Source organism: Psammomys obesus, unplaced genomic scaffold (genome assembly GCF_907164565.1).
Source record: "Psammomys obesus unplaced genomic scaffold, mPsaObe1.curated_primary_1811, whole genome shotgun sequence".
NCBI lineage: Eukaryota > Metazoa > Chordata > Mammalia > Rodentia > Muridae > Psammomys > Psammomys obesus.
Window position 1 is genome coordinate 8,580,268 of NW_026596069.1, and position 8,731 is coordinate 8,588,998.

Genomic DNA, 8,731 nt, shown 5'->3' on the forward strand with positions numbered 1-8,731 from the left:
CTTACTAGGACTTTGTTAAGTAAAACAAAACAGTTATCAGGTTTTTGTTTTTTTTTTTTTTTTTTTTTTTTTACAATAACTCAGGGTAGGGCTCTGGTACCCTTTAAAGAATACCTTCCTATAAAACTTAACCCCAAATTATGCACTGTTGTTTTCAGAGTGGTGATGACATTGTAATAAACATAATGTCATGGTATAGAGAGCACAGCCAGTGCTTGGAGATTGTTATCAAAGTCCTCAGAGCTTTCAATATCTGGGAGAGAAGTTGTGCTTGTGATGATGAAGGGGCCTTACAGAGAGCAAAGTGGCCCCTGCATGCGAAGAAGACAGTGAGGCCACAGGAACAACTGACAGGATTCAGTAGGCAGGTCCCTCTTCTCAGTCTATGCAGTTCCCAATTCTGTGAGGGCATATGCTTATAACCCTGCCTCTGAATCACTTGTATTGCCACAGGTGACTTTTGATCCTTCATGGGGGTACAGTTAGAGTAATTTGGTTCAATGAGATAAGATACTTTCCCCTGGGAGGCAGGCTATGTACTGCCCTTTTTTATTTTTAATTCTCTAAGATATTGTTTTAAATTTTGCATAAATATGTAACACTACATAACCAAATCATTTGTAAAATTCAAGTGCATTTATTATTTCATTGGGTGAATAGAATTACAGCAATTAAATAGTCTTCATGAGGATTCAGTATTCAGTGACAAAACTCAGTGATAAAACTGCCTGAAATGCTTGCTGCAGGATACATGGCAGTGCTGAAAATGTTTGGGTCTTAAGAAAAAGGTTAGATACACAAAATATTAAAATTTATTTAGCAAAATAATTGACAATACTTTACATATTGTACAAACATAGACAACGACCCCATTTCACATTATCCTTAAGTCCTGCTGATTCACTTATTTTCAATATAATTAAAATGAATATCTCCTTACAACTAATAATAATCCCAAGTTAATGCTCCCTTTTTTTCTGAGTTGTTTTAACAGAAGTAACAATCATTTGTTCCATGATTGAACCTGAGTGTTCATGTGTTAAACTCTGAGCTTGGTTCTTCAGAGTTAACAAACATCTTAACCAATTAAAATATTCAGAGAACAAACATCATCCTTTCTGGTCTGATTGCTTGCTCTCCCTGAGTGAACAGCTCCTAACTTGTTTTGATATTTTAGTTCCATTAGATTGTGCCTTGTTCTCTGCCAATTTTCATCTCTCTCTCTTTTTTTTAAATTAATGACAGATCTTCTCACATATCTGTTTTCACTGCCTCCACTCCTCTTAGCTCTTTCTACCTCATCTCCTCAGCAGACTCACTCCTTCTCTATCTCCTCTTCAGAAAAGAGCAGGCCTCCAAGAGACAACAGCCAAATGGCACAAACACACAATACAATAAGACAAGGTGAAAGCCCTCATACAGAGGCTGGACAAGGCAACCCAAAAGTAGGAAAAACAGTCTCAAGGTCAAGCAAAAGAGTGAGAAACACACCCACTCCCACTGTTAGGCATCTTACAAGAACACCAAGATAACAAACATAACATATTTGCAGAGGACCTGGTGCAGACACATGCAGACTCCATAATTACCATTTCAGTCTCTGTGAGCCCATGTGAATTCTGCTTATTTAATTCCGTGGGTCATGGTCTCCTGGTGTCTTCCATCCCCCTGACTCCTACTATCTTCCTTCCCTCTCTTCCATGAGGTTTTCCAGTCTCTGATGAGTATACCATACACACAAATTCTCTCATGTGCCCAAAGCTGCCCTGATCTTTTTTATCCAGTGCTAAACTTTGTCTTTTTTTTCCATCCTTTCTCATCTCTCTCACCTTCCCTATCTTCCTTCCTTTTTCTTTCTTTTCTTTTCTTTTCTCTTTCCTTCCTTCCTTCCTTCCTTCCTTCCTTCCTTCCTTCCTTCCTTCCTTCCTTCCTTCCTTCCTTCCTTTCTTTCTTTCTTTCTTTCTTTCTTTCTTTCTTTCTTTCTTTCTTTTAAATAAGGGACTCACCCTATAATTCAGGCTGACCAGAAACTCACTAGCATGGGTTGCTCTCAAACATACCATGACCAACCTCACTCAGCCTTCTATTTGCTAGGATCACCAAACTCAATGATACTTCAGCCTGGGTATTGGGTAAATTGCATCTGAGTTCTTGCAAACACTCACAAGGCAGTTATAGCACCATCCTTAGTAAAGGCTTGTGTAAGAATGATTGATGGACTCATTGGTCATAGATAGCCAAATCATTTCATTACCTCTCTAATATCTGCAGAGGTAAGGAGGGCTGGAGTGAGGACAATGTTATAATTCGTTCATCTCACAGTCATTCCTGTGGTTACCAGCTGCATGTTACAAACTTTGACTCCTTAGGTTAAAACTGGGTATGGGAATTATGGAGAAGGATCCATCATGAATTAGATAAAGGATTTTCCTCTAACAGTTATGAAGTTACGATCATTTTAAAAATTCCATGCCAAGAACCAGGAACTAAGACCTAATGCCTTTTATATCACAATCTCAGAAAGATCACAAATGCTGGTTTTGTTCTCCTTTACTTCCATGTTCTTTCATTCCCTTCTTTGTGCTTTGTCTTCATTTCTTTTCCTTTCTCTATCCCTTGTTGCCTTCCTTTCTTCTATTATCTCTTTCTTCCTTTCTTTCTTTTCTTCCTATATTTCTTTTATTTCTTCCTTCTTTCTTTTCTTCTAAAATTTTTTCCCAGGTACCACATATCCATGAAACTCAAGTAAATATTTATCCCAAGTCTATTTTCATACATATTTATCTTTATCCTGACAAAGATAATGATCAAAGGTTGCACTTTGGGAAAAGATGAGCTAGAATTTTTTTTTAAATCCTTTAACTGAACTATAGATGTTTTCTCCTTTGAAATGACTGTTGCTGAAATAAATTCCTGAATCATCTCAACAAAAATTAGAAAACGAGAATGCACAATACATATTCTGTTATACAAGGCTAGTATTGCTTTCTGAATTTTTGAATGGATGGATGGATGGATGGATGGATGGATGGATGGATGGATAAAATCCCAGTTACAATTAATTTTTCTTGGCCCAAAACCACAAATAACTTCAGGGTTTTTCAAAAGTACCTTTATTTCAGCACTTTACCTCACTGCAGCCAGTAATTACAATTGTAAGTCAACACATTGTCTAAAAAGACACTGGAGAAAATGAGATTTAAAAAGAAATTTTAGATAGTAATATATTGTATTCAATTCCATGGAAAGAACATTCTTGTACCTATGTCAAATTCCAGCTTCTGCACAAACTAACCAAAGAGAAGGCATGTCCAAAAATGATGCCATAATGGTGAGTATGGTTATCAACTTGACAGTGTCTGGAATCACCAAGAGATAAGACTCTGGTCCTGTTTGTGAAGACATTTCTAAATTAGCTTAGCTAATTTACATTAACTAAAGACACAGTTATCCCATGGGCTGGGGATAAGGATAGACAACACACAGAGAAAGGGAGCTGAACAACACCATTCAGTTTCTTCTGCTTTCTGCCATAGGGACAACACGACCTGCTACTTCAAGTTCCTGCCACCATGACTATCCCTCCATGATGCTCTGTACCCCAAACTGTGAGCCAAATCTTCTTTCTTATGTTACTTTTGTCAGATATAATTTTCACAATGGCAAGTAATTAATACAGATTCATTGATGAATAATACTAAAGGCTTTTTCCTTTAAGTCACATATGCAGGAAGAACCAACTTGTGGAAGGATTGTAGCTATAGGAAGAATGTCAGAGTTTAGACTTAACCTACCATGCCTGCAAGTATGAGATATCAACAGGACATGAACTCTCTCTCCCATCTTTAACTATGTGGAATTGTCCCTCTGTCTGTAGACAGCCAGACACAGGAAAGAGAGAGAGCTATCGAGAGAGCGAGAGAGAGAGAGAGAGAGAGAGAGAGAGAGAGAGAGAGAGAGAGAGAAAGAGAGAGAGAGAGAGAGAGAGAGAGAGAGAGAGAGAGAAAGCTGTTCTGTGGTTTTTCATTAGTGGAAGGAACATATTCTTTTAAGGAGACACAGAAGCTACTCTCCTAGGCTACCGCTGTGCTATTCTGCATGTAGGATGATTCACTCATTCGGAGAGAGGCTGGCAAAGGTGGTTAGAGACTGTTTTAGCACTTTATTTGTCCCAATTATCTTCTCTGCCTATTAGGGTGAATGGAACATCACAGGCATTGCTTATCACAGGCTTTGTATTCACTAATAACGCTGTTGTTTATTACAGCAAGCATGCTGCATGCAGTCAGCTCTGCTTCTGTTAATCCCCATGGCGCCAACTTCTTTTTTTCCTTTATCTTTTTTTTCCTACTCAAAACAAATTAGATCCCACTGAACAGACCAGGTTTTCCACAGCTTGTGATTCTTAGGATGCCTTCTTGAATTGGGCTTGGAGTTGATTGGTTTCAGTCTGAAAACCCTAAAGAACATAGCAGGGCATACCCACCTGCAAGAAGGTCTCTCCAGCCATATTTCAATGGCAAATTCCTGACTGAGCCCTAGCTATCAGGTGCTAGCAGCCTGAACCACACACGTTCCTAAAACCATCAGAGAACAGAATGCAGCAAAAATAGTTACATCATTTAGCCTTCCCAAGAGTCCTCTTCCTGAACCCACTATTTTACGGAAGCATGCTACGAGAATCTATAGGGCCTGAGGCCAGATGAATGTGTTGTTTGAAAAAAAAAAAAAAGTCTCTCATTTAGGCCAGTAGGAAAGATAGTATCTTGTAGTCTATTATTCCTAAGACACAGGAAACTGTGAGAGCTCTTTCTGAGTTCCGTTTCCTTAATGGACTTACTGTAGCCCTGTGTCCTTAGCTTTGTTTAAAATACAAATATTGAAAGAGAAGAGGAATATCTTAGTTTTGTACCTAGTCATCTACTGCCTCCAAGCAATCCCTCTATTGTGTGGCATTCAAAATTATGGTGACTCAGAGATCTTCGGGTTACAAGGTAGAGTATGACAATTAGGGTGGGTACATTCTCTTCAGATTAGGAAGATTAGAAATAGCCAAAGGAAACCACTTGAAGAAAAAGAGGTACTAATTCACTACTGAGGATCAAGGACTTTCATGTTTCAAGATGTACCAGAACCCAGGTCAAAATGAGCACAAAAGACTATTGTATTTTAGATGATTACATGTCAGATTTGTTTGCTATAGGCAGAGAAGGATCCTAAGAGAATTAGGGACAGGTAGATCTACGTTTTGGATTCATGAAGGGTGCACATGCATGCACATGTGCAGAGGCCAAAAGACAACCTCTGGTGTCATTCCTCAGGTGCTACCCACTTTTTTATGAGACAAGGCTTACGGTTTGTGCGATTAAAGTCGGCTGGCTTGCCAGTGAGTTTTAGGTGTCTGTCTGTCTCTGTCTCCCCCAAGATGAAACTATAAGCACACACTGCTACAGGGGGTATTGTCTTTTTGCCCTTATAACATTAGTTCCAGAGATCAAACTTAGTTCTCCAACCTTGTCAAGGCTGGGATGCAAGCACTTTATTGGTAGAACCATCTTCCTAGACCCTTAACTTCTTTCTGAGTTGCAGTTTCTTGAGTATTATTTATTAAGTGAATAGCAGTGGGTAGAAATGTCAATATTGAAGACATAGTAGAAACCCTCTGTGAATCCTGCCACTTTACATACTAGAAGCATAGGTGTGAAAACAGGACTTATTTCTGGTATACCATTTATGTGTTTTAACGGTGGGAGCCAGTTCTCTTACCTTGTGTTTAAATTATCTCTGCTTTACTTGTTTGACATTGTAAAATAAATATAAAATAAAGTCAAGTCAAGTTTATGGGGAAGCATAAGGAGTTCTTAGTGGACAAAGAAACTATACAGGAAGGAGATAAGAATGTTAGATAAAATTCCAAATCCCCAGGGATGTGGGAAGAACAATTAAGGAGACCTCAGGGAAGGACAGAATTCCAGATGACCTCACCCAGAGACAGCAATGATACAACATAAAAATGGTATATCTATTGAGAGGTTTGGAGGCAGCATCTCTTTTAGAGAGAGCTGCCCTAATCTTATACGAGTATGGCCTTGGAGTTTTGACACCCTCCTCCACTATGCCCAATTTATTGGTATAATGGGTCAAAATCAGGGATGACAAGGAAGCGCTAGACAACTGAGCTGCATTCCCAGTCACAGAAAATGTATTCTAAAAACAGCTAAGCACAGAAATTGAAATGGTCTCATGTGAAATCTTGATGCATTATTGGAGTTTTGTCTGTTTTGGGTTTTTTGTTTGTTTGTTTCCTGTACTGGTAGAAACTTCATTTTCCCAAATTGAGAGGTGGGGTACTTTAAATTTTTGAGCACGGGGTAGGAGGCTGGTAGAAAAGTCCAGTAGTTAGCAGTTGCTTTTTGGGGGCACTAAAAAGCTAAAGGTATGTTTCTCAAAATATAAATATGAAAATCAATGTAAATTTTCAGAGTACACTATGCCTGAGAGGGAGTAGAGGATTCCCAGAGAGATCCAGGAATGGAAGTTGTGAACAATCATGTAATGGTTCACAGGAAAGGACTATGTTCTAAAAATGTCATGGGTTTTAACAAGAAAACCATGGATTCAAGGAAAAATTACATTATTCAAAACCTCTAAATAATGTGTGTTATCTAAAAACAAAATGAAAAGAACAAATTTTTTTCCCCAAAACAGGAGACCCAAGAAGAAAACAAGAAAATAACACATCCATTTTTTATACTTAGAAAGAATGACTACAAGAGAAATTAATATTATAAATAACAGATGAGATTACAAAAAAAGAAAGTCACAACTTAATTATGTCTAAAGTTAAAAAAAAAAGTATGTACCCATGTGTCTATGTGTTTCTATGAGTGCATATACAAATGAAGATATGAACACGGGAATAGAAAGGAAAAAATTAAAACAAGAAAACATGGTAACTAAAACTTCGAATTTTCTAGTTGTGATTAAGAGCAAATTTGAAATGGGAAAGAAGAGAAGAGAATTATCTGAAATTCTATTAAGGAGGCAGTATACAAATACGGAGAACAGGGAGAGAGAGAGAGAGAGAGAGAGAGAGAGAGAGAGAGAGAGAGAGAGAAAGAGAGAGAATTCCGTCACAGTGATGAAGACACTTATTCCTGCAGAGGCCTGAGGCTTGGATCTCAGCCCCAGTGTGGCAGTTCATACCCATCTATGACTCCAGGACCAGGGGATCTAACACCTTTTCCTAACACCCGGAAGCACTGGGTACATAAGTGGTAAACTTACACACATGCGAGCAAAACATTTATACATTTAAAGTGATATAAATGTGTCTTAAAGATTGTGTGTGTGTGTGTGTGTGTATGTATGTATGCCATCTTCACAGGCAATCCATTGGGGGAAAAAAACCAAACAAACAAACTAGTGCACCCTTCCCAGAAGATATAAATTGCAAATAGATTCTTGGTTAGGAAGTTGAGTCAACACTCCCTTTTCAGTTCTGGCATTTTGTCTGGCTTGAATCTATAGAGGCCCTGTGTATGCTACCACAGTCTTGGTGAGTTTACACATATAGCAGTCCTAGTATGTATTGAAGACATTGTTTCCTTGGGGACTTACACTATTTCTGCCTCTTCTTTGTCCTCTATTCCTGAGCTTTGAGGGTAGGAATTTGTTAAGGATTCCCCATATAGGACGGAGTGCACAGAGTGGCAGTTTCAATGGTAATGGCCCCGAAGCCTAATATATTTGAAGGCTTTTCTATTTAGCAGAACAGATTAGGAAGGCTTAAGAGGTGTGGGCTTGTTGGAGGAGGTGTGCCACTGAAGGTAGCCTTTGAGATTCCAAAAGCCCATGGCAGTCTCTTAGCTCAATCCTGTTTGTAGATCAAGCTGGAAGCGCTCACCTACTGCTCCAGTGCCATGCCATGCCTGCCTGCTCTCATTTCTCTTACCCTGATGCTCATGCACTCACTATCTGATGGATGATAACTAAGCTACAAGATGCATCATTGTCATAGACCAAACTGGTCCTTTCCCACTGCAAGCCCCTAGGTGCAAGACATCATTTGTATGAGGCCTTCCTGGGTGGCTGGAGCTGGAATGCCTCCATCATTCTGAAAATAGGTATGGTCTGGCAGAGAACGTTCTGCTTGTCAGACCATAAGAATGTCTGAAATTTCAGAGACAGTGACTCATCCTGTGGCTGGATTGTAATCAAGAGTATTTGACAACACAAAATGAGCTTCCTAAAACAATGTTTATTATTTATTTTATATTTTGAAATTATAATATAGTTACATCATTCCTCTTTTCTCTTTCATCTCTTTTTTTGTGGGATTTTTGCTTTTGTTTTGTTATCAAATATTTTGTTTTGTTGTTAGGTCTTATTTGTTTATTGTTTATTAGTTTGTTTTTGTTCATTTTTGATAGCGAACGGGGAGAAGGTGGAAGAGAAAGATTAAATATGAAGTCATCATGGATTGAGGTGAAGAAGTGGGGTAAACAGTGTCGAAGTGTGCGATCAAATACACAGTGTGAAACAAAATTTTAAAAAAACGAAAAAAAATTAACAAATATGAGAAGAGACGGTAGCAGAGAGAGGGGAAGATTGTGTTTGCAGGAAATGTGAGATAACGTTCTATACCCTAGTAAATATGGAATCAAATTTGTAAAATAAGAGAGCCCAGCAAAGGCTGGTAAAAGCACTGATGCCAAAAGACTAACACTTG